A 26,751-nucleotide genomic window follows, 5' to 3' on the forward strand; every position below is an offset into this window, starting at 1 on the left:
TATTTGTGTGATTATAAATTAGGAAGTTTGTGGCATGAAATGTTCTTGGACTGTTTCATTATTTTATCCAAGCACTTGAATGGAGAAACTGATGAAAACCAAAACAATCACGATAATATTTCTCTCTCCGAGATTCGAACACTAGACACGCCGAACATGAAGCAGAAATTTTGACCAGTCGGCATTGTCGTTCTCTTTAATGTGAAGATTCTAATTCGGTATTTTCCTTCCCTCCCAATTTCAGTGTTTTTATGTCTTATATTGATTCGCCATAATCACATCGTCATGTTCATGGATTAGGTCACGGTTGGTCTGTTCATTATACATAATTTGTTAGAACAATTACAGGGTACTGAAATTCCGACTGCTCTGACTCTCATGTCCCTTAGGTTGGAGACTTGGAGTTTCTCCGCGTTCTGAATAGATGTCGGGCCTTGTATAATTTAAGGTAGAGTATGTGAGTGTGACCATACTGTACTTAATATTTGTGAAGTGATACTCATTTTATTATATTACTGGATATAAAAATCATAGCGATATTTTGACAAGAAGAAACACTGAATTCTTGGGGGAATCGAGTGCACTAGAAACATTTCAATCGACATTCAGGCGCCTGGTCCTGAAGCAGATTTACTTTACTTCACGTTTCACGGGAACGAACACGCTTGTAGGAATCAAAGCGTTGCTCAATGGTTGAGACACGTTTCGTGGCAACGGATGAAACAGAAAAGAACAGAGGAACACTAAGACATGGTGACTTTTGTAAGGGCCGCGTGACAATTATGAAATACAGCGGATCCCTGATTCGTCAGAGGAAGAGAGGTCATTCAAGGCAGTCAGAAAATATTTCGTAAGGCAGGTCAATAGCTGAAGTGTTAACTAGTTAAGATTCGTTACCAACCTACGACTAGCAAGCAGACGTTGAAGATTTTATTTTGCATGTTATAGTTATATTAATCCTCAGTGTGTTATAATTAATTGTATTTGCGATTTGTGAGTATCCAATATATCGATTCACCTAATCGAGAACACATTATTTTTAGTCACGCTAAAGAGGAATACGTGAAAATATATAGGTATATATAATTAGAGATTTTCATTGTTATGAAGATTCATATTGTGATCTCGTGGGTTATAACGCCACATAAGCATCAACGTTTCTGTGAAATATACTTCCTCATTCTGGCCTGAAGATGATTGCAGTAAGCTCCACCGAAACTTTGACGCCCACATACCAGACTGCGTGTCACAACCGAGCAACTACAGTATGAAACTGTAGCAGGCTAGCATGTCAAGGGTGTTACGGCTGCTTAACTCTTTCCTAATTTTCATGATGTTGACGATGATAATGAAGATGATAATAATAAAATAATATAAATAATGATAATTGAATCAATAAGGATGATTGTGATGACAGAAAATAAATGGTGACAATGATAGTGATGATAATAGGCCAGATAAAGTACAGTTGTCAATTTGCTCAACGAATTAAGCACTACGACATGAAGGCGTACCACTCATCTCAGCGTGAGAATCTGCATCATTCACCCTTTAGGTCCCACTACCCACTGAAAGACTGCATGATGATGATGATGATGATGATGATGACGACGACGACGACGACGACGACGACGACGACGACGACGACGGTGGTACCTGTTACGTGTTAGAAGTCGTGTGCAGTATTGACCAAGTAAAACAATGGGATCTTGGGTTATATTCCAGATCAGCTGTTTACTACAAAGAGCTTTGAGCATAAATAGATAAGAGTTAATTACGAAAGGGACATTCCATATGGCTTAATCCTTCCAAGTTCTTCTTCTTCTTCTACCTTTCGTATTAGGCCCTGTGGCCTGTTCTGGTCGGACGTAATCTGGAACGATAAATTTTACAGACAGTCGGTACGACTCCTTGGACGAGTGACCAACCCTATCGCCCTACACAGGACAACACAAACGCAGAAGAAACGCGAATCGTCTATACCTCGAGTAGGATTCGAACTCACGATTCCAGTGCTTGAAAGAGCGAAGACATTTCATGCCCTAGAACGCGCGGTCATTGTGATCGTTTCTTTCAAACCTGAAATAGGAAAGTACTAATGAAATTGTCTTCGTACGGTTTTCTCTATACAATTGAGAACGAGTTCAGACGTGTTATGAATGCGTGGCTTGGTCGCTGGGTACTCATTGCGAGGGGAGACTGGCAATGTAGGTGTAGCCTAGGGATGAAGTACTCCGACTTTATTAGCTACTCCGGCTTGTAGAGTGCTCGTTAGTGCAACATGAAGACTTGGTTTTGTTTAAATGTCGCTAGTTTTACCGTGATAAGAGGGGTGTGCAATCAAACGTGCCCCTTAATGACTATGGATTATGTGCCGAGGGGAAAACATCTTGCCGCAAGGTGTACGAAGGGAGCAAGAAGTCTGATTTGAAAAGCTGAGTTTAACTCTAGATTTAAATAATTTTTGGCACTCGTAACAACAGTGAAGTCGATCACAGTGGCCGCGCGCTCTAAGGCATGAATTTTCTTCGTTCGCTCGAACACAGGGATGGTGGGTTCAAATCCTGCTTGAGACATGGATGTCTGTGTGCGTATATTCTGTGTCTGTGCTGACCTGTCTGCATGTAGCGGCCTTGCAACGGTCTGATCTCCTTCAAAGGGTCATACCGGCTGTGTAAAAAGCTTAAGAAACTGGAAAAGCGTCAAAGGTTCAACAAAGGGCTGTAGAGCCATAGATAGATAGATAGATAGATAGATAGATAGATAGACAGATAGACAGATAGACAGATAGATAGATAGACAGACAGACAGATGGAACAAGAAAGCGAATTTACATATCATATATTAGACTGAGGGGACAAATTATTCCACTGTTGAGGGATAATGGCTTATTGCATGTGTGTGCAACAATAATGACGTACTTGATCGGAATGCATCCAGAGAAATAAAACATATAACTATATCATCACTAAACATCACTATAACAAAGTGATAATCTTTGTGACAATATAAGCTATCCGAAAAGGTACCTAACATTTTTCATCCAGAAAAACGTCTCTCTGTCGTCAAAATATATCAGCGGGCTGACGCAAAATTGTGAAATGTCAGGGTCAGTCCCAGCTTCAAGAACCTCAGTGAATGACCAGTCTGCAGGAAGGCGATTTAGAACCTGAAGACAGATGACAGGAATTTTCTTATTGTGTAACGAATTGAGAAATCGGATTGAATATCGAGCTGACAGATGATTCTGGATGATATCTGAAGCTGTCCACCTCGCAATCTGATCCTCGATTTCGGCATAGAGACTGGGGTGTCACAAGGGTTGTTAGATCAATTTTACCAACGCAAGAATCTCCCTCAGCTTCTAAAGTGACAGTTTAGCAGGGAATCACAGGCGAGAAGAAAAATAAAGAACAACATGAGAGGCAAGCCTATTTTGCTTGTTAAAAATGTAACGTACACTAGTCTGTTGAGAAACATCCACCAGTCTGTGGCTGTAAAAAATTTCTACCACCGCCTTGTTCCATAAAACATGAGGCAAATATCGGAGGAGTAGGAGCGCAGGGACTAGGCATATACCGGTCAGTTAAGGCTGGGAGCACTCAGCCCTTGCACAAGGTTTGCGGATCAAATCCTGACAGTTCAGTGCTATACATCCTTCGTCAGTGAAGAGACAACAGAGGACACAGTTGGAGAGAAAGACGGTTGTCGTATAATTCATATCTACATTCAGCACAACTGAACAAGTATCACTGTTGAGCCCATCTCATTGTATTAGAGTTTAATTGTTCGATCTATTGACTAGAGAAGGATGAGATGAGCGGAGCATACAGAACGCACGGTAAGAGGGAGAGCACATTTTGTTGCATAACCTCAAAAGAAGAAACTGCCTGAGATACATATGCTTACAGGGAAGGAGATTCTTATAACAGAATTTTGTGGGAGAGAAAAGCGTAGACTGGATTCAGTTGGCGAAGAATCCAATTGCGAGCTTTTGTTAACACGGCAGTGAACCTTCGGCTTTCATAAAAAGGTGAATGTTTTGATCAGATGAGCATCTATCACCATGGATTCTCGTAGTTTATTTAGTTACCCACCAGTTAACTTTTTTTTAGTTCATTGGGGTAGGGTTAGACTGAGTCCACTTGGTACATCAGTCACTATTTGGCCTGTTGTACCAGCACCGGATGGTAGATGAATGTGGTGCAGTTGGTGGAATCAGAATTTGAGGGAGAAACCGAAGTACTATGAGAAAACCTGCTCCAGTGTCACTTTGTTCACCACAAATCCCACATGACCTCACCTAGGATGGAACTCGGGCTGCCGCGGTGGGAAGCCGGCGAATACCACCTGAGGTATGGCACGGCCTAGTTAACTGCCTTACTGACACCGCAATATTGAATTGTAGCGATGGGCTGATTACTTGTTCTGCTGAAGAAATATTCCTAGATGCATCCTGTGAACCTGCAGCTATTTCGGCTGGCAGCCAATGAGATTCAAAATTTTGCTACTACCGGTGCAGCCCTGTTCGTTACACAGACACTGTGGATGAACTGTTAGGCGAGGAGCCACTAGCACGGTTACCTTGCGAAGCTGCTCAGGACGCAATCATCATGTGAGTTGTGTTATGAGGACAGTTAGGGAGGGGCGGGAGAGATGTCCAAGAGAGCAGCTGGTTATGGGGGAGGGCGAGAGGCCGAAAAATCTCAGGTTAGGATTTTGATTGATTGCTAGTGGGGTGGGACTAAGTCCCTTGTACTGCGGCCACTTCTGGCCTATTGTACCAGCCCCAGATGATAGGTCAGGGTGATTGTGGAGCAATGGTGGAATGAAGATTGGCAGGGGAAACCGAAGTACCCCAGCGCCACTTTGTCCACCACAAATCCCACTTGACCAGACCCGGGATCGAACCCGGGCAGCTGCGGTGGGAAGCCAGCGACTAGCCGCTTGAGCTATGGCGCGGCCTAGGTTAGGATAGTCCCATGCGGAATTAGAACGAGAAATCTCTAGAGTGACAGACGCTGTGCCATTTTGACTTTAAAACACTCCTCAGGCCGTTTAACTGCGCTTATTCAAAGCAGATGTGAATGATGTGAGAAGTTTATCGCGAATACCGGGAAGACGAATTTTAAACGTATACAGTGCGCATGCGTCTGTGCGTACTATCCCCTAATTCGTATGGAAAGAAAAGAAAAGAAAAGAAAAGGAAGTAAAACTGTGAGAATAATACCTGGCACCCCGTTTGACATTTGAAGAGAGGATTTCCAACATCAACGTAATCCGTCACTTTCTAGTAGCTCATAATCTGTTAATTACTATACCACAAATAATTTTAAGTTGGTGCAAATAAGAAAGGCCTTCTTCCTGTAGCGTATACAGCCGTTACTGGCTAACGACCTCGAACCTAACAACGAAATAACATTTGCTGCTAGGCAACGAATCTTTAACGTGAAAATATACGCAGCCGTTACCGACTAACGCCTTAGCAAACAAACAACGGGCACATGGAAACGATTGGAGTATAACAGTGAACGGTATTTTCTACACTGTCCGTGCTGAGATCTTATAACCAAGACAAGTTTAGAAGTTCGTGAATTGTAACGGAGTGAATTGTCAGTAGTCAGTTGCAAAAGAGTGTGTGAAGAGAAGACTTGGTCGGTGCAGTTGAAGAATGCCCACTGTTAGAAGCCATTACCAGGGAACGACTGTTGAAGACATAGCAGAATGAAAGACTTAGCGTATGTTGTAGTGAACTCTGAAGTGTGAAGATCAGCGATTACGCTATAATTAAATATAGTTACGCGTCGTATGTCAAGGTTGTCGATAAGGCCGATCTCCTATCCAAAACCCCGTCGATAGTCACTCGTACACATGACAGTACTTTTAATACTGCCTGTAAAAGTGTCTGAAATACTTTTATTCGAGATATATTCGCTTCGAATTTTGGTCTGTTCAATACTCGGACTTGGACGGATTCATATATATATAAAACTATAATTTTGCCTGTGGTTCTGTATGGGCGTGAAACTTGGTCTGTAACATTAAGGGAGAAACGTAGACTGAGGGTGTTTGAGAATAGGGTGCTAAGGAGAATATTTGGACAGAAGAGAGCTGAAGTGACAGGAGGTTGGAGAAAACTGCATAATGAGGAGCTTCATAACTTGAATTCTTCTCCAAGTATAATTAGAATGATCAAGTCAAGGAAGATGAGATAAGCAGGGTGTGTAACACGAATAGAGGAGAAGAAGAATGTATATAGGTTAATGGTGGGAAAACCAGAAACAAAGAGACTACAAGGAAGACCAAGACGTAGGTGGGTGGATAATATTAAAATGGCTCTTAGAGAGATAAAATGGGATGGTATGGACTGGATTGATCTAGGTAAGGATAGAGACCAGTGGATGGCCCTTGTGAGCAAGGTAATGAACCTTCGGGCTCCTTTAAGTATTGGGAAATTCGTGAGTAGCTGCACAAAGGGCGGCTTCTTAAGAAGGGCTCAGCTGCATGTAGTTAGTAAACAAAACAGATTTGAATCAGTGATAAGAAGAGGATTTATCTTTTCATCGAAGAGAAAGATAAGTAACAACATTTATCGTGTTGTAATAAAAGGCAGGCTGTAACCGGAGAAGCCCGTGCCTAGAGTTTTGTGACTGAATTCTGTGGCTAGGCTAGGAAGTCTGTAACTGTCTGGAGCTGGACCCTTTACAAATTTAGAAGCCTTCGGCCCTTTATCTGTGTGCTGAAGCTAATTTGTTTTCATTCTTTGTCAATAGCACGATGTTGTAACAGGAGTTTGGAATGGAAAATACTTGTCTCCTCCACCCTTTTGGCGAAATTTTGAAGGTTACATAGTCTCATGAGGTGAGCATATTTACGTGTGGTGAATTGAAAGGGACTGAGGAGGAAATAATCATAACATATTTCAGGGAATGGACACAGGATTCAACTGTGATCACTGAAGAAAGAACGATGAAACTTGTATTGTTTGGGGCGCTGTGTGAGATCGAATCGGCCATAACCCGAATACAAACCGGAATCTTTGCCTCTTCCGTTTTCCAAACGTAGATAGGACGTGTTATATTGGACTAAAAAAATGGTGTATACGCCATTATTTAATTATCTCTATTAGCTGCAGTTATCAGGCAACGTCGAATAGACATAATCAGTAGTAGCTTGTTTGGGAGCGTTCTTAAAAATAGAACGAAATATCAAGATCTTGAATCGGAGCAATTTTGGAACTCATCTGCATCAAGTGCAGAGATTAAGAGTGCTTGACGTTACACCCCCCCCCAATTTTCCGTATGCCTTCATGGTGTGAACCTTACTTAAACATATGCACAAATTATATGTACCTTTAACTTTAGAGCAGAAATATTGAGCATTTTTCCTCAAATTTCAACGATTTCAGAATTTAAAGAATTTTGTCTCATAGGATGAAACGTCGTGTAGTCCGTTGAAAGTGTACCGACGTTTCGGAGAAATTATATCGCCTCTGTATTCGGGTCGAAGAAGTCAAGCAAGAAGCCAGCGTGAAAGGAGGTGGCAAGCGGAGCAGTGCTTTCCACCAGTTCTCACGCTGGTTCCATTCTCGACTTATTCTTCAACCCTGAATATGGAGGCGATATCCCCCCCCCCAGAAACGTTCAGTTGAATTTCAGCGGAGTATACGGCATTATGTTCTTCATAACCACCGCTGTGAGAACCTCAAATCCTACTTACTGCCATTTAATTACTCGTTTATGTGAGGTATTTTTAATACAATTAATTTCATCCTCTTTTTCGGATTATGCACCGGCGAACATTATATGGATGGAGTGTGATGGTTGCTGTGGGGAGTTGAGTCAAGATTTTCGTTATTTTTTCTTCTAATTGCATGGGTCTTGGCAACGGACTTTATTGTTAGCTGTAAAAATGAAATGACGGTGTAGATATTTTCTTTAGTGACCTACTCAATCTTGAAACTTTCTGCTGTAAGCCGTAAAAATACTTCCCAAATGTCATAACTTCTTTGAGTAAACTGTAGGCTAATGTTGCTGAAGTACGGGGGAAAAAGTAGAATTGAAATGAATGGACCTGTGAGGATATGAAGCAGTCTACATAACGTCGTTCTGGTGGATTTCGGTGGGTTTTCTTACATGATCTGGATCACACTTTTCTCTACCAAAAGAAGTTTTATCGCTTAGAAAACCTGACTACTTCTGCTTTTGACAATTTTTTGTTTTATTAGGTCAGTAAATATTTTCTGTCAACGGTCGGCACTTTGTGATTACATTATCATAAAACATACAAACGAAAGAATCGTTCATTTAATACGAGTAAGTGGAACGCCATCCATCCATCTACCTACCTACCTACCTACCTACCTACCTACCTAATTTCCTACCTACCTACCTATCTATTCCTCTACAGCCCTCTGTTGGGCCTTGACCGCTTTTCAGTTTCATAATCCTATACGTAGTTGGTATGTCTCCTTGGACGGGGGATCAGCCCATCGCAAGGCCTCTATCTATAAACAGAACAAGACAAACACTGCATAAACGCACACAGACATACATGCCTTGAGTGGGATTCGCACCCACGATCCCAGCGTTCGAGCGGGCGAAGACAGTTCATTCCTTAGACCACGCGGCCTCTGGGTTCGGCGTAAATTGAATTCAGTACCGTAACATTCAAGTGCTTGAGATCATGTCCTAATTAGCATTGTGGTCGCAAAAACGGCCTGCGCCGGGTATAGGCGTGTGTAGTCCTTACTCTCACTGCGGTCCCTCTTAATGCAGTCCGCTGATTGCACGCTCCAGACAAGTACGGATCACTGCTTTACCTTTGTCACGCAGGCAGAGACCAGGAAGGTCCAAGAGGCGGGAGACATACCGCCCCCTCCCGCCCCCCATAATCACGCTTAGAGACATTCTTAAATTTATTTTCATGTCAATTGAGAACAGCGCAAGATAGGAATTGTGGTTTCGTCTGTAATTAAGTTATTAGTGTGCCGCATGGTACCGTTTCGACACTGCACAGTTTAATAAAAATGGTGAATTAAGTTTCTTATTTTATTTAACAACGCTTTCTCGATTACAGAAAGTCGAATTTGAGGATGACTCGAATGATCCCGCAGAAAGCAGATATTGCTTTTTCTAAGATAGGGCTACTGTCACAGCACTTGCCTTGATGTACTGAGGAAAACGACCAAATAATTTGTATCTGTTGGTTGCGAACCACATACTGGGAATCTAGACTACCATTATCGCCATCTGTGGATTAAAACATGAAGACTCGAGACTGAAACATTATGGAAATTTATCACGTCATTCAGATCTTCTCTGTGAGTTAGAAACCTTATTGCTGATGAGGGGATCCAGTTAGGAGAAATGTCCAAACTGGGTTGGCTGATTGGATTGGTTAAGCATTCCAATTTCCAAAACCCTAGCATCATCCAAACTTACCCTGTGACCCTCTTCTTAGGCATGTTCGGCTAATCTTGATTTTTCTATAAGACCCTGTTGGAGATCGTGTCTGCGTTCAGGGAGCCGCGCGGCTTCTGTGAGCTAAACCGCCCTTAAAGAACGCCTTGCCCAGCGGCTCCGCAGCCACCTGAACAGAACAGCATCCGCTCGCCTTAACTGTAAGTTGTTGTACCTACTTGGAAGGTGGTGGGCCTGACGATTCGCAGCCAGTATCTGGATCAAGATTTCAACTCATAACCACTTGATAACTAATTTTAATGCTGAATTCAGAGAAAGAGGAAGCAGGCGAGGGGGTCTCAGTTGTCTTAGAGGAACTTGTTTTGAACTTGTGTTGCCGATTTGTGTCGCTCTTTGCGAAACACCTTGTACATCGGGTCCCTGGTGTGACGCACGTACAGACGTCGCGCGGTTCCTACCGAGCTTCTGAAACATTCACACATTTCAAGAATTTTGTCACTTTCCGTAATATGGCATATTTAACTTCGAAATATATGGTCTAGATAAAATGTCTTCTTTACTACAGAATGGAGGATCACTTTGAAATATTTATTGTTTTCTTGTATTTGTTGCTGTCGTGGTCTCATGAACATCTAGAAACACCAAAGAATAAGCATAGCCCCGAAGTCCGTTATGTTGGACGTGCTGTATGTCCTTATGTAACCGGTACTTCAGTAAGATCTGTGTCCTTTCTGGGTTATTTTCCTGCCCTTTCTGCATCTGGACCCAGCAGCTTCGAATGTAAGGGTGACTGACGAATAACGAATTCGAAAACGATATTGAAGGAAACGGTCTTGGCCGAATCGAGGTACTATACTCGCACTTCCCTTAAGCGACTGAGGAAAACCACCAAGAACCACATCCACTATATTTGTCTCGGTTGAGATCACAACTGAGGATCTTCCAACTAAAATTCTAATGCATTGTCACTAGACATACCTGCTGGGAGATTAACATTCATAATTCTGAATTTGGATAAATGCGGTTCATGTCCTGAAGGCAGTTCCGTTTCTCTGTGTGTTCAGTTAATTTGCAGGGATGCGTAAACTGATACATTTTGTCTTGTGTTTCTCGCTGTAAAACTTGAGATTGAAACAAAAACATTTATTTTGCCTTTGCCGTCTGTTTCATATGGAACTTCCACTTTATCCTTCATTCTGTGTTAAAAATGCAGATTGAAGATAAGCCGAGAACAGAGTTCAGAGGAGAATTATTTGGAATTACGGGAGCTGAAGCATGGAATGGAAGGCTGAAATTACATTGAATTGAGAATAATATGGCGGACAAGATGTTGTACATGGTGACATGATTTATATGGTGAATTGTTGCATGAGGTGATTCATATGTTGTATATGGTGAATCGTTGTATCTAACGTACATATTATAGAAATCCTTATTGATGTATAATCAGAAGAAAGTTCTGTACCAATAGGAAATACTAAATGATTGTAACTTTGATTTTCACCGATGTTATCGCCAGAATACAAGCTTGTTTTGTACTTAAAAAACAGAGACATTTGTCGAACTCCTGTCTCATAAATTTAGCGAATATCGGATAAGTCGAGGAATAAAACAAGTTTCAGATGGACTAACATATTTTAAACATTAGAATATTCTAGAATAGTCTTATGATGATGCAATGAGTGAAACTAATTGAAGCTTCCAGAAAGAAAACACCCTAACTGACCAGTATATACATTTCTCCCAGGACACTATCAAGACACTGTCTGATACTGACGCGGCTTGTGTTCACGTGTGGAACAGATTAGTCTCATACTAGAAGTGGGCAACTGCCCTTGCATGTGTAGGCGGCAGTTTCTTACCAATGGGGATTGTCTGTATTAACCGTGTGCAGTTGTTATCATCAATAAATATACTAGTTAGCTTCCGGCTGCTGTTCTCAGACACTCCGCAACTGACACCAAGGGAACCTGCCAACCTGTCCCATCACGGGATGCAAAAACGAAATGGAGGGAACAGGAAATCAACAAAAATTGTTTCGATATTCTCAGAGGAAGATGTAATGTAGAAGAGCTAGCATGTATTGGAACATGATAATGAAACTGATGATAAACACACACATTGTAAAGACATGAACTGGATTGGGCTGATTCGGGATCCAGTGGCAGATCTCGGTTAGGATGATAATGAGCCTTCGGGATCTGTGAATGCAAGGAGTTTCTCGACAGTCTACTCACGAGATGTCCGACGGCGTTGGCTAATGCGAGCTACTGATGTTTCGCAGCGACAAACGACTCAGCATGTAACGAGCTGGTTATAAATGCGAACTGAGGAGAACAAGAGAAGCCGTAGCGATATTCAAGTTGGGACATCCGTGCGTTAGTCTCGAGACCAGAGACGTGGATTGGATAATTGATACATTTGACTGATATAAGGAAATTCTGCCTGCAGTCAGTGCAAAAACTGTTTGTATTTTTGTTGTAATAAGTTGCAGCTCTTTACTTCCAAAAAATAAACGCCAAAGGAATGAACTAGATAAGGGACTGTTTACCTGATACTGGAACTGTCGTGTGAACAAAACACATTTGGAAGTGCTATAGCTTCGACTTTGTGTTGATCCTAACACCAAAACAGTGAGCCGCGCCATAGCTGAAGCGGTTAGTAGCTGGCTTCCCACCGCAGCGGCCCGAGTTCGATCCCGGGTCTAGTCAAGTTGGATTTGTGGTGGATAAAATGGCGTTGGGGCGGGTTTTCTTCGAGTACTTCAGTTTCCCCTGCCAATCTTCATCCCACCAATTGCTCCACAATCACCCTCACCTATCATCTGTCGCTGATACAGTAGGCCAGAAATGGCCGCAGTGGAACTTAGTCCCACTACACTAGCAATAAAAAAACCAAAACAGTAATATTTTTCACCCGTGACCTTTCATTAGACATTGCGACCTGTCTGCTGTGACCAAAGTATGGAACTAATCTCATGTCTACAGCTTGTAACTGTCGGGCTGATGGATTAGACCGAAGAAACATTTATTGCACGCACCCTCACTCACAACATTGGCCACCGGACAACAAATAACAGATAGCCTCTGTTTAGACTCGCCAAAATTCTTAAGAATCCAGGCTGATTATTTAGCAATACTGCGGGATAGTGTAGTAAGTATAGCAAACTGGCTACGGGATAGACGACAAAGGGGTTAGGTTTCGAGTCCCGGTAGGGTCAAGAATTTTATCTTCTCCACGTCGCCCAGACCGACTTTGGGACCAACCCAACCTCCTATCCAGTAGGTACAGAGGTTCTTTCCTCGGGGCCAAAGCGGCCAGGGCTTGAAACTGATCACTCACCTCCAACTAGTGCCGAGGTCAAGAAAATGTGGATCTATGTGGCTACTCCCCCATAAGCCTTCATGGAGTAGTGCTTAATTAGTTAAGCAGAGGGCAACTTTCTTTTTACTGTATGAAATTCTGTTTTAATGCAAGGATGTATTTGAAAGTTGATAGGTGAATCTATAATCCACTTTAATCCTCAGGAGTCTTAATTAAGTCGCCGCATTTCCCTAATGCGGTGAATTCTTTTGAACTTCTTCAGCAATCAACGATTATATCCTGCGTCCGTTCCTCTGTCTTCTTCCGACTCGTTCATTTTTAATAAACGGGAAAGAAAGAGGGTGTTTGTGCAGAAAATGGAGATCGTTTTCGGACATGCTCGCTTGAATTGTCGGTGTGACATGGGGTGACCAAGGCTCCTTAACAGGACTGTGTTGCGTAAGGTATTTCAAAGAGGTCAAAGCAAGAGTGATATTTCGGATGATTCTGTTAGCAATCCATGAATCATGAAGATATAAATTTATTAGTTATATGTTCTTTTTATTGCTAGTGGGGTGGGATTATGTCCTTTGTACTGCGGCCACTTCTGGCCTATTGTACCAGCCCAAGATGGTAGGTGAGAGTGAATGTGGAGCAATTGGTGGATTGTAGATTGACAGGGGATACCGAAGTACTCGGAGAAAACCTGCCCCAGCGCCACTTTGTCCACCACAAATCCCATTTGACCAGACCCGGGATCGAACCGGGGCCGCCGCAGTGGGAAGCCAGCGACTAAACGCTTGAGCTATGGCGTGGCCTAGTTATATACTTACCTACTCACTCACTCATGGAGCTGAGCCCTTCTTGAGGAGCCGCCAATTCTGCAGCTACTCAAGAATTTCTCTGCATTTTATGGAACCTGAAGGTTCATTACCATGTACACAAGAGTCCCCCACTGGTCCCTATCCTGAGCCAGATCAATACAATCTATACCATCTCATCGTATATCTCTAAGATCCATTTTAATAGAGTCCCCCCACCTACGCCTTGGTCTTCCCAGTGGTATCTTTCCTTCTGGATTTCCTACCAATATCCTCTATGCTTCCATTGTCTCCCCATTCGTGCTACATGCCCTGCCCACCTCATCCTCCTTCACTTGATCATTCTAATTATAATTGGAGAAGAGTACAAGTTATGAAGCTCCTCATTATGCAGTTTTATGAGAGATATATTTATACGAAATAAAGTTTTTGAATGTTTACACACAACAACAATTTCGAAGATATTCCACTGAATTTCTTTCAACTTACTTGAAAGATGAGGTCGTATTTACAGAGTCTCTTATTTCCTTATCTCCGAGTGTTTTGTTTTAATTAATGTGACTACCGTCTGAGGAGTTTAAGCTGCCCCTGTGCTTAATTAATTAAGAACTATGCCATGAAGATATATGGAGGGGTAGAATGTAGCTTCACGGCCCTGTCACTTTATCCCGGGTAAATCGCTTCACGTACGCGTGGAGTAGGAGGCTGGGTGGGCCCCGAACAGGTCTGAGCACTGTGGAGAAGATACCTCCATATGTCTTCATGGCATGGTTCTTAAGTAATTATGCACAGGGATAGATTTACCCTTTTACGCTCTGTGGAGTGAACTGGGATACCTCTGTCGGCACAATGACGAACTACGGGCTGGACCGCCGGGGTTCCGTTTCCTGGGAGGGGAAAGAGATTTTTCTCTTCTCCTTTGTGCCCAGATCGGATCAGGAGCCCACGCAACCTCTTATCCAAATGGTGCTGGGGGTTTCTTCCCCCGGGGTAAGTAAAGCGATAGGGACGCCAACCTGACAACTCATCTCCATAGTACCGTGGTCAAGAATGGAGGAGCTATACCTCCACTCCCCCGTACGTATTGATGGCATTGTGCTTAATTTATTAATCACAGGTACAACTTTACTTTTGCCCCCTATAGTGCCGATGGTGGGCCGATCGCAGTGGTCGCGCGGCCTAAGGCAAGAATTGTTTTCCCTCGCTCGAACGCTGGGATTGTGGGTTCGAATCCCGCTGAAGGCATGTATATCTGTGTACGTTTATTCTGTTTGCGTTGTTCTGTGTGTAGATAGCGGGCTTGCGACGGTCTGGTCTTCCGTCCAAGGAGTTCTACACAATCTGTATGGGATATAGAAACTGCAAAAGCGGTCAAGATCCAACAAAGAGCTGTAGTGCCATAGATAGACAGATAGTGTCGATGGTGGGGTGATGTCCCGTCACTGCGCTCGAAATTTACAGGTTAAGCACGGGAAACCGCAGTCACGGTTGCTGCTCCACGTTCGGAAATCAAACAACCACGTCCTACTTACGAAGGGCTAGACAGAGGTGTTTAAACAGAGACAAATTATTCGACAGACCCGTCATTTCAGCCCGTTTGCTTGTAGTATTCAGCTACTCAGTTGGCTGCAGTCCTGTATGAGTGGCAACTGGGTAAGAAGGAAAACCTTGGAACTTTGGGGGGGGGTTCGAAAATACGTTGTGGCAGCTCAGGGAATTGTAGATGTTCAATTATTGTACAGTTGCATATTAATACACGGAAGTATATATATACATGCTCATTAGCCATACCTTCGGGTAATGATTTTTAAACATCAATGCAGATTATGAATTTGCGAACGTTTGATATGCAGTTGAATAACTTGGGAAAACAGATCTGTCAATAGAACTAATTAAAATTACTCTTCCCTTCATGTAACTGAGAGTAGTAAAATTTTACTATACCAGCTTTCAAAGCAAGGCCGTGCCTAAGCTCAGGCGGTTAGTCGCTGGCTTCCCACCACGGCGGCCCGGGTTCGATCCCGGTCTGGTCAAGTGGGATTTGTGTTGGACAAAGTGGCGCTGGGGCAGGTTTTCTCCGAGTACTTCGGTTTCCCCTGCCAATCTTCATTCCACCAATTGCTCCACAATCACCCTCGCCTATAATCTTGGACTGGTACAATAGGCTAGAAGTGGCCGCAGTGCAAGGGACTTAGTCTCACCTCACTAGCAGTAAAAAAAATAAGCTCAAGCGTTTAGTTACCGGCTTCCTACGGCGGCGGTCCGTATTCGATCCCAAATAGGATTTGTGGTGAACAAAGTGGCGCTGTGACAGGTTCTTTCCGAATACTTCGATTTCCCCTGCTAATGTTTATTCCAACAACTGTTCCATATTCATCATCACCTAATATCTGGGGTTGGTGCAATGTGCCAATTAGTGATCGGTTTATCAAGTGAACTCAGTCTCAACCCATCCCAAGAAACTAAAAAAGAACTGTACGGCAATAATCTCGAAGCCTTTGGCGCATGGATTTCCATCTCTGGTACGGGCCGCTTGCAGGTCATTCAACATTCTGTATATTGTCTCTGAATTACGTTTTAGAATAGAACTACATGTTTCTTGAAGCACCCTGTCTTTGAAGTGACAAATTTGATTCATTTGTTTTCATAAAGTAAGAGAAGTGTGATATATAATTCTGTTGTCTTCCACATTTATCATCGATGCTTGGATTAGAATGTAGATTTCTGTGAACATATTGTTGAGGCACCCTATTTATGCTACGAAGCATGGTATTAGGGAAACACTATTTTCTTCTTATCGATGTGTTTATCCATGATTCAAATTTTGACAGTAAGAATTTTGCACGAATGAATGCTCCGAAATTGCATTCCGTAAGTTTTATCAGAAAATTTCAACATCGCTGTACACTAGCTAACGGTAACAGGCCCGTTGATGTGTGTACCAATATTCTAAAGGCGATTGCATTTAAAAGCCCATAAAAAGGGTTCCGTGCGTACGGATGGTCATGAATTTTTGTATATAGAAATTATTCAGAATCATTATTAATTAAAAATACTCGTTTGAATTAATTTTAGAGTTAAATATGAGAACAGCCTGGAAACCTTGTTCTATCAGCTGATGTTGCAGTTTCACTGACAGTACAATATAGTAACGTTACGACGTTAATTAATTTTCCATAAAAAGTATGGCGATAAAAATTATCTTTTGTTATTTTTGTGTATAGCTCGTAAGTAAATGCTGATAGAAGGGAACTGGGCCGTGACTAATTTCTTGGCATGCATGCTTCCTATACATTCCTGTCCCATTTTAACAGGATCCCAGTCAGCATATTAGATCCTTTTGTATACAGACTGTAGGTAAAACTGCGTTTAATTTTATCCCATAGTTTTATAGCATCAAGTAGAATCGTGGCTGAAATGATTAAAGTGGGAAGGATGTGACCTGTTTTAGGTACTGTATTGGCGTGTGCCTGGGTTGGATCACGTAGTCCTTCGGATTTTTGGTCCCCAGTCCGAGAACAGTTCGATTCCTCGGTATTTTACAATTCCTTTCAAGATGCATAGCGACAAGTTATAGAATAATCGTGAATGATGAATTGAAAAGAAATTGATCTTGACCGATATAAGGTACTATCCACCACTTACTTGTAGGGACTGAGGAAAACGTGTGGATGACCGTACCGATATTCCAACCAGTGATTTCTCGAATACGAAGAAATTGTAATTACTTTATTCATGGACTTGACCAACGAGGTTTAGATGGAAGTTCCGGCCAACTTAACTTCTAAATAAATAGTCTACGGATGTGACTACAACCTCTACATACCCAGTTTTTAAGAGAACATTATTATCTTCTTTTGTTAACACCATAAGCTCGTACAGAGTAACGTATATTTAGCTTCTAGTTCGAGCAGTCTAACTCAATGGTAACGCTTCTGGCTTGCATTTGGGAGGTGCTCTGTTCGAATCTCGGCGGGAGCAGCAACTATCCTGCTTTAATTTTGTGCAGATAAGTGCAGTATTATAACTGAAATTTATAAGGGTGCTTATATACCTCGAGTGGGATTCGAACCCACGATCCCATTGTTCGAGTGGGCGAAGACGGTTTATGCCTTAGACCTTGCGGCCACTGTGATCTGCTTTCGCTATGATTATTTCCTGCCAAATTCCTTCCCAAATCGATATTCAATATCGTCGAATTTTCGACGATAGTTGCTGAGGGCGTCTTCATAAACCGCATATAAAGAATGCTTCATATCCCTGAGGCTAACAATACGGATTTATTCTCACAGAGATCGTTCACTTGTATTTCTTGCGACGCTGTCAGTATGTTAGACTATGTAGACTTCAACGCTAGGGCGACTGGCCGATAGTGAATTGAAAGGATTAGGAAGGAAAGAGCCATGGACTAATCGAGGTACTATACCGTATCCGCCCAGGGGGACTGAGAAAGCCCAAAAAAACCCTCATTCAGAATATCCGGTGTCCCGGCCATAGCAGTCCAGAGTACTAACCTGCTCGAAATAACAATATTTAATAGTAAAAGTAAAGCTATCCCTGTAACGGGCCGTGAAGGCCCATAGGGTTTTGAGACGTTGAGGGTCCCACATTATGTAGACAATCGGCTCAAAGATGGCGGTAAGGTTGTCAGCCTTACGCGCCGGCTGCGCTTTACTCCCCAGGAACATTTTTTAATTAATTCGTGGTACTCATTTCTGTTAGAGGCTGAGTAAACGCCAGGGCCTAGTGCGGCTGGAAGGATTAGGTCAACTGAAAGAAATCCAATGACCTTATCGAGACGTGAACCCTCAACCTTCCGTCTTGTAGCATAGTGCTTCAATCAACTACGCTACCGCGTGCCCCCAATATTTAATAGTAAACGTATTAAAATAATAAAATAATAAAATAATAATGAAAGTTTCTGTCTTATAGGATGTCACGCCACTTTCTTTGATAGATACCCATATACGTTTCGGAGAAACCTGCTGCCTCCATCCATCTTATACACTAAAGATGGAGGCAATAATTTCCTCCGAAACGTTTGTACCTGTCTGTCAAACTACATGGCACCAGACCTCAGAAGACAGCAGTCTTCAGTCGCCGTTGTTAGAAGCTCGAATCTCAGACAAAGAGAAAATAGGTCTGGGTAAGGCATCTCGGTTTTGCTATTAATATTACTAATAAGAAAGCAACGAAACGTAGTTAATTTAAAAAGTACTAAGGCTACTTCTCGGGCGAATACACCTGTCATGAAGATAATGTGTCCTACATTAAGAACTCAGGTTATATTTAAAAGTGAATGAACGTGGATGCTATAGGGACGGACAGTCTGCCGTAGACACCGGTTCGAGCCTCGAACATTCCTTTCACGTCCGTGGCACACGGAGCTATGTACGTATGTACAGAATGCCATGAATTGGATTCCTCCAACTTGGCCTTCACATGCTATGTTGCCATTCCTTCCATGTTTCTTCAGTTAAATCGGCAAGATCAGCCCTGTTTAATAATTGGTCTGTTGTAGTTTAACAACGATGTATAAGATACACATTTTATTAAATATTTTCAAGTGTTTGGGTAACTTATAATACGGCTTTTTGATTGGATGATTGGATTTATTGACCCTTATACACTTTTACAACTCGGGACTACAGGTAATACAGAATTATCACTGATTTACATACATTACTGTTCACCCTTACACACAGGATGCTTAAATACATGTTCAAATTAACTGTAACTTCCAAATTATGAAAGTACATGTGAATAGAGAATTGTTGATACTTGGGTTTCTTGGATTTCCCCTTGATTTCTGCGAAGGGTTTTCTAATTTATATAAACTGTGAATGATCATTCACTGAGACCTTCATGATTCAGTCCCTGGAATATGTCGTGTGTGCCCCCTCAGCTTTCCCTTTGCTGTATGATGGCGCGTGTCTCACTGTAATGAAGAAATAAAAGTAAGCAGACTTCTGCTGCAGAGAAACACACTTTTCTAATATTCCTCAACTGCATTACACCATTATTACCTTTATCTCTGGCAACAAGCGTCTGCTACTGCTCCTACATTTACCGTCTTGTGAGTACTAATTATTGCTCTCATAATAGCATATAACACAGCAAACGTGACAGAGAACATAGTGCACTCAGTGCTTAGACAACACAAGATACCAAGTAATTCGGTTCTGCTCGTGGAGACTGCCTAACTGCGAACTAGGTAAGGTAACTGTTTCGAAATTCGACCGGGTTACCTGTTAGCCTGAGTTTTCGTGGATTTATTTCGTTTCTTGGTGCAATCTCGGGGATAGTATCCTGAAATGATACCCGGCCTCTTTCATCCAAAAACATCTGTGGTCATGTTCCCATCTTATTCGACTCTGTACCAGATCTGTTACAACCTGATTTAATTAGATGTATATATTCTGTCTATTTATCTATGTCTCTACAGTCCTTTTGTTGGACCTTGGCCTCTTTTTCAGTTTCTTAATCCTACACACACTAAGTAGGTCTCCTTGGACGGGGGATCAGCCCGTCACATGGCCTTTAGCTACACGCAGAACAACACAAACACGGTATAAACGAACATAGACACCCATGCCTTGAATGGGATTTTAACCCACGATCCCAGTGTTCGAGCGAGCGAAGAGAGTTCATGCCTTAGACCTCGCAGACGCTGTGATCGGAAAATAAATTCTATTATCATAGTTTGTCCCAAAGTTCGTTACTACTAATACTAGCGCCTGTTATTAGACCCAGTTCTGGAGCAGTTTCATTTACCCACCATCCTCACAAATTAGTCGTCGGCCAAAGGTGGGTCTAGTTTACTAGCCCAGGACGATAGACAGGTATGGTACGTTTGGTGGAATGAAAATTGCCAAGAGACACCGAAGTACTTGCCCCATTGTCCAACACAAATCGGGCATAACTGACTTGAGGCCGAACCCGGACCATCGCGGTGGAAAGACGGAGGCTAACCACCTGAACTATGGCACGTCCTCATCACGAGTTCTTTATTTATTTATTTTTTCCTTGGCACTACAGCCCCAGTGGGCCCAGGCCTACCTCCATGAACTTCTCCGTTCACTTCGGTTTTTCTAGATCTTACACATTCGGTAGGACTCCTTGGGCGGGTGATCAGCTCGTCGCAAGGCCTCTACCTGTACACATACACAGAAAAACGCACACAAACATCCATGCCCTGAGTGGGATTCGAACTCACGATCCCGGCTTCCGAGCGAGCGAAGACAGTGCATGCCTTAGACCGCTCGGCTACCGTGACCAGCAATGTATAAGAATAATATATAAGAATTCAGTTCGTACCTCACAGGAAACAGATCCGAACCCACGATCCCGGCTTCCAAGCGAGCGAAGACAGTACATGCCTTAGACCGCTCAGCTACCGTGGCCAGCAATGTATAAGAATAATATATAAGAATGCAGTTCGTACCTCACAGGAAACAGATCCGAACCCACGATCCCGGTTTCCAAGCGAGCGAAGACAGTACATGCCTTAGACCGCTCGGCTACCGTGACCGGCCTTTATTTATATTACTGTTAATTATTTTGTCAAATGTCCGGGGCTCCGTGGGGAATAATAACGACTTCTGCATTTGATGAATGGATTTATTGACACACATTTAGACAGTTCGGGACTATAGGTTGTTAATAGCGCTATCGCTATTCTAGACACTTTCCAGCTCATCGTTGCACACGAACTAGGATTCTCAGTCTTCACTTCTCGTAAACTGGCAACGGATTTATCACAGGAATTGTCACTTCAAATCACTATGAAGTCTTCTTTCAATTTCTTGTTCAATCACCTTTGAATGCCGAGCCTCCAGAACTCGACCCAATTCAACAATACTAATTTTCTAATCTACTCCTAGCTACAGGCTCTCGCTATATAGACTCGGCACGGACCTATAGTAAACGTGTGTCACTTGTCAGAATGCTTGGCGCGGACCACGCTTAACTAATTAAGCACTACGCTATGAAAACGTATGGGGGAGTGAATGTATAGATCCATATTTTCTTGACCTCGGCACTAGTTGGAAGTGATTTGTCAACTTCACACCTCGGCTGCTTTACCCCCAAGGAAAGAGCTCCCGGTACCCATTGCATAGGAGGCTGGGTGGGCCCCAGAGCCAGTCTGGACGACGTCGAGAAGAGAAAATTCTTAACCCTACCGGGACTCGAACTCCGAACACTCGGTCGTCCAGCCCGTAGCCAGTTGCTATACCGACTGCGCTATCCCAGCTCATAATAATAATAATAATAATAATAATAATAATAATACATAAGCGTGGAATGAAAGGTCTTCATTAATTAAACGTGCTATTACTTAGGAGTAGCGTGACTGCTTTAAATAAGGTCGTGATTGGTGAATCGCCGAAAATCTTTTGTTTGCATCAATTTTGTGGGGTTCCCTGCTCTTCGAAATTTTTCCCTCAGGGCTTCACGTAAATTCGTTATGAACTCACTGTTGCATTTTTTAACATCTCAGTAACGGCTTAATTAATAGGTGCAAATTTCATTTGCGTGCAGGGGAAGTGGGTGAATTCTGCACACTTAAGGGAAAGTTGGTTTTCAAGGTAATATACTCGTATAACAGTTACAGTGCTCTAATTCAAGTCATTACTATCCCTTTATTTCTGTACCATAAATAGCTACTGATTTTGTTATGTCTTGAAAACTTGTACAACAAAAAGCCAAATTATGAAAATATTCTTTTGTGCGGGATTCCCAGATTTTTCGGGTCTCTTTCCCTCATTAAAGTAAATTCCACTTATTTAACCAACTGTATGTTAAGTAAAAATTTATTCACTAAACACAAATTAATACATAAGGAACATCAGTACCGAAGTGTGCCTAAAAAAAAGGAATATATCACGTATTTAGGGGCGTGTGACTATAGGCGGGGTTGGGATCGGTGAATTGGATTTATTGGCCACTTGCATATATCACTCGGAACTACACAGTTTACTGACAGACACACACACACACAGACCAGTGTCCTCAGTCTATTACAGTCTTCACTAGCCGTTTCCTGGCAACAAATTTAACACAGTAGAGATTCTTCAGCTTCCGTGGTCACGCCGTTGCCCGCAGGTTAACACTCCACACCTGAACTCACAGCGTCACCTTTACAGCCTCCCTTCCAGAGCACAGCTCTCGACTAACTGCTCACTTGGAGCACTTGGAACTTGACTTCCGATTCTGAATTAAACTCTTCTTTATAAACACTTCGCACGGACTGAATAGAAAATACCATTTCTAACAGCATCTCTATTGACGCAGCCGTGTTTACGGATCCGTTGCTTGGAAACTGGTTGCATAATCTCATTGTTCTGTTGTTGCCTGCGTATATGTCGCGTGCGTTACCTAGCAACGGCTACTGTTTACAGAGTCATTGCATTGCAATGGATCTATACGCCACAATATAGTCATCTGAAAGAAGAGAACATTTAGAATAAACAACTGACTTGACACACCTTTCACTGGATATTCCAAATGCATGTTACGACTCACCGTTACTTCTCTGTTTCTTTGTACAAGAATCACAAGTATAAACCTTAGGAGAATCGAAACATTGCACTCCGAGATTGCAAATGAGTGCAGTATACATCAGTAGCACACCTCTCCATTTAATTTATAGTTTACATGAAAGGGCGAAATATTTTCTCAACGAAAGAAAATAATTTTGAGGGACATATATATGTGCAACGTATCCGGTTTCTGACGCCGTATTAAAATAATCTACATTTTATTTTAGTTTAAAGCAATTTGGGCACTGAAGTTTTTTTATTTAATAACAAAATTATGTCATAAGAAAAAAGAAATTTTTCGCCCAGTTCATGATATTATTTTCGAATTTTAATTTTTAAATGTCTGAAGTTTTACAGTCCACCGTTACTGGGAATGAAATTGGTTGCTATGTGTGAAATAAGAATGAAAACCTGAGCATTAAACCAACTTTGTCCAGTGGTAGAGAACTGTCTTTCAATTCAACACGTCATTTGCCTAAGACCTTCTAGGGCTTCCTATAATTTCACCATGCCTTGCATGTCTTACTGAAGTTCTGCATTCGATGAGGCTTTGTTAGTGAAAGAATGAATCAGCGTGTATGTCTGAAGACACTTAGAGGCACATAACAGCTTATACGCTTAATATACCTCTTGAAATGTACAATGTCGGAAACAAACATCAGGCTGCAATACTTATTCCTTGTAATATTGTCTCGACCTAGCTTAAACTGAAAGAAGTAACATTTATACGCAGCCTCTGGGTGTTTTATGGGTTGTCTACATAAATCTGCATAGTTGTGCGTAGTGCATATTAGCACACTCCCGTCCTCACCCATTTCTCTTGATTCACATTCCTCGCACACCTTGCAAATCAGAAGAGAATTAGGAAAATGAGGCTAGAACAGCAAACATCCCTATGAAAGCTACACTAAATCCAGATTAACCTATTTCAAAGCAAATGCATACGTGGATCTAAGCACCGAGTAATTCTAACCTCACTCTCTTCACCTGCATTCGGCACGTCACGGCACGGACACTGGGGCAACATGTACTGACTGGCGCCTTAGAGCGAAAGAGAACTAGGTTATCGACGTTTCGGAACAGCGACTGGTTACTAGTTGTTTAATTTTAGTCTACTTAATAAACTTCTTCAACTTCAGCAACTTAGTTTATGTAGTGTTGAATTTTAGGATGGCTGCATGAATGATAATCATGGAAAGACATTGAAGGACGTAGTCATATCGTGTTTAAAGATACTGACATAGCGATTGAAGAGACTGAGAAAAGTCAGGAAGACTTCACGTAAGAGTGGTCCGAAGTTCGAGACTCGGACGTCCACAATATAAAACAGTAATGTTCAACCCTACACAACCACCGTCGGCTCAAATCACCAAATGTTAATTTCTTTTCCTTACGATTATCATCGACGTTGCTGCTACAACTTACCACAGGCTTTTGTGACATACTCGTACGGGGTTCATGAAGTAACATTTTCTGACAATTTAAGATAATTGTTCTAGAGTACCTTGATATATATACACACGAAGAAAGACAAAATGTGTGTCTATTAATTGGAGCAATTAAAATAGTACTTTTAATGTAAGTAACTTTTTGAGGATGATTAATTGAAGTTAGATATAGCGCAGTGTACCACGCAGAAAGAGATGGGAAATTCATACAACAGTTTAAGTCGAAAAATTCTAAGAGAAACACAGCATGGACATACAAAGACGTGGGGTGGAAATTAATATTAAATTGGATCTGAGAGAAATATGGATTGAACAGACGAAATGTGTTGAATTCTCGAAGGATAGGTTCAATGGTTTTCTGTGAATAGGACAATAAACTTTCGGGTTCCATAAAACGGAGAATTCCATAACCATTTGAATAAATGCGCGTTTCTAAATTTCCACGAAGAACTTCGAGTAATAAATTTTATAAAAAATTTCTCCGTAAAATATTAAAGGAATTTATCGTAATAGAGAATGTTAAGGTCTCAAGTAACCGAACTCTGCTGCTGCTGGAAGGTTAAGGCGGCCCATACACGTACGAGTCTTGCTCGCGAGTCCGACTCGGCGAGGAGCCGGACTCGGATTAATTTCACCACACACGTATGAGCGTGGCGACCCACACACGGACGAGTTCGGCTCATTGGAACCCGAGCTGAGTCGGACTCGCGAGCCTGACTCTTACGTGTATGGGCCCCCTAAATTTTTAGTGTGACGGCTCGGGAACGTGGAACTGGCTGCAGTAGTCATGGTGTATTCATTACGTAAGGAGGACTCAGTCTGACAGGATTCCATAATCACTTCATAGCATTCCATTTGTGACGTCAGTTTCAATTTCCGGAATAAGCAGCTAACCGGTGGTGGCAGCAGCAGTAGGTCCTGAATCCAGCGATAACTTTATGCTCGGTTGCTTCGCATAATGTTTAACTACATTCTATTAACTGAGAGAGTTATTTAGCGTCGAATGAGACATTATATATATACTTTGCCTTTGAAATAATACAGTCCTTTTGGGAACTATTCATTCAAACAAGGGTAGAGGCGTAATTTCTTAAACGCTGTAGTGAAACGCGTGGTTCAATAGAAGTGGAGAATTTCTTAACCAGCTGGTTAATTTTTCAGGCATTCAAATAAATATCTTGAGAGACAAGAGTAGGTGTGCTGCAAGTCCTTGATTTGGAATCATAATAACTTTGAATAGAATTCAGGGGTTAGGAATTTCGACTGAATTATAGTAAGTAATTCCTTTGTCCCTCCATCCGAAATACCACGGCAGTTACTTTATAACAATCTCCTAGACAGCTTTTAAATTACAAATTCTGGAGCCATTTTACTCCACTGCATACTTCGCTATGAGGACGTTTGTTGACCGTTAAGTTAGACCTACGTAGCTTTGAATGGGAACGTGTGAATACAATATTATGAAAGATATGAAACGAGACAGTTGTAACATATTTTAATGTGTTATCCGAACATTTTTCTACAGGGACTGAAAAATATTACGGAAAATCTCTAAAGACAGCAGGCGCCAAGACCCACAACTGAATCCAGAACTTCAGAAAACGAGGTAAGCCTGCTTCGTCATTTTATAAATTATGCCTGATGAGAACAGTGAAGATGTTATGAATTTTGATCCAGGATCAATAAATAAATAAATAAATAAATAAATAAAATAAATAAAATGAATGCAACTTCGATGCATCATCGTAATATTTTCCAAATACTGAGGAAGGTTCTCTCTGAGCATTCCTCATCATGGTTGAGGTTCGTACCCAGTACGCTACACAGAATTAAAGTACGGGTTGGAGCAGCGGTAAGGATCTTGACTCGTATTCCGGAGGAGCTCTGTTCAAATCTTGGTTCTGACAGAGGTTCTTGGTGAGTTTCCTCAGTTACTCCACGGATTCCGCCATATAACTGCAATTAGGCCACAGCTGTTTCTTTTGAAATTGTCATGCCTCTACACACTCTGTCCATTCAAACCTAAACAATGAAGCTGCTGGAATGACCATTATATAACGTATAAATAAATAAATACGTGTAAATACAGTTAGAATGTAAGCAGGATTCGTGTCCACTATTGCAAATTTCTCGATTTATCAATAACTATTTAGTAATAATTTATCAATAAATAAATATATATTTCTACAATATATATTGTAATAATTATTTGCAA

The 26,751-nt window shown here is 41.9% G+C and overlaps 1 long non-coding RNA gene across 1 annotated transcript in view; it reads left to right on the forward strand.

Moving 5' to 3' along the window:
• Positions 1-26,751, forward strand: part of LOC117282211 — a 243,753-nt gene that overhangs the window by 60,832 nt on the left and 156,170 nt on the right. Inside the window, exon 2 of the long non-coding RNA XR_004512874.1 lies at positions 26,062-26,142. This is a non-coding gene — a long non-coding RNA (uncharacterized LOC117282211). The remainder of the gene's footprint in view (positions 1-26,061; positions 26,143-26,751) is intronic.

The sequence above is a fragment of the Cryptotermes secundus genome, unplaced genomic scaffold (genome assembly GCF_002891405.2).
Source record: "Cryptotermes secundus unplaced genomic scaffold, Csec_1.0 scaffold2193, whole genome shotgun sequence".
In the NCBI taxonomy this organism is placed as follows: Eukaryota; Metazoa; Arthropoda; class Insecta; order Blattodea; family Kalotermitidae; genus Cryptotermes; species Cryptotermes secundus.